Source organism: Apteryx rowi, unplaced genomic scaffold (genome assembly GCF_003343035.1).
Source record: "Apteryx rowi isolate R43461 unplaced genomic scaffold, aptRow1 scaffold_354, whole genome shotgun sequence".
Taxonomy (NCBI): Eukaryota; Metazoa; Chordata; class Aves; order Apterygiformes; family Apterygidae; genus Apteryx; species Apteryx rowi.
This window is the reverse complement of record NW_020450019.1, coordinates 968,548-968,960: the sequence shown is the minus strand read 5'-3', so window position 1 is coordinate 968,960 and position 413 is coordinate 968,548. Positions and strand designations below refer to the sequence as shown.

The window sequence follows — 413 nt, the reverse complement described above, 5'->3', positions numbered from 1 at the left end:
GTCCCCATCCACCTCCCCGGCCATGAGCATCAGTGTCCAACCCTGGACGTCCCCGTCCACCTCCCCGGCCATGGGCATCGGGGGCCACCCTGGACGTCCCCATCCACCTCCCCGGCCATGAGGATCAGTGTCCAACCCTGGACATCCCCGTCCACCTCCCCAGCCATGGCCATCAGGTGCCACCTTGGACATTCCTATCCACCTCCCCGGCCACGGGCATCAGGGACCACCCTGGGATCTCCCATCCTTGCACAGCTCCCAGGGCCTGGAGCAGCAAAGCACCCAACCTCACGTGTCCCAGGGCTCCAGGCACAGCGCTGCCCACCCCACATCCCCCTACAGTCCATCACGGCTTCTCTAGGTGCCCACCATACATCTCCCCATAGTCCATCACAGCTCCTCCAGGTGCCCAC

General features: G+C 65.4%; 1 long non-coding RNA gene across 1 annotated transcript in view; it reads left to right on the top strand.

Moving 5' to 3' along the window:
• Positions 1-6: 6 nt before the first annotated feature.
• LOC112969514 overlaps positions 7-413 on the top strand; it is a 1,739-nt gene continuing 1,332 nt past the window's right edge. The window contains exon 1 of the long non-coding RNA XR_003254741.1: positions 7-405. This is a non-coding gene — a long non-coding RNA (uncharacterized LOC112969514). The remainder of the gene's footprint in view (positions 406-413) is intronic.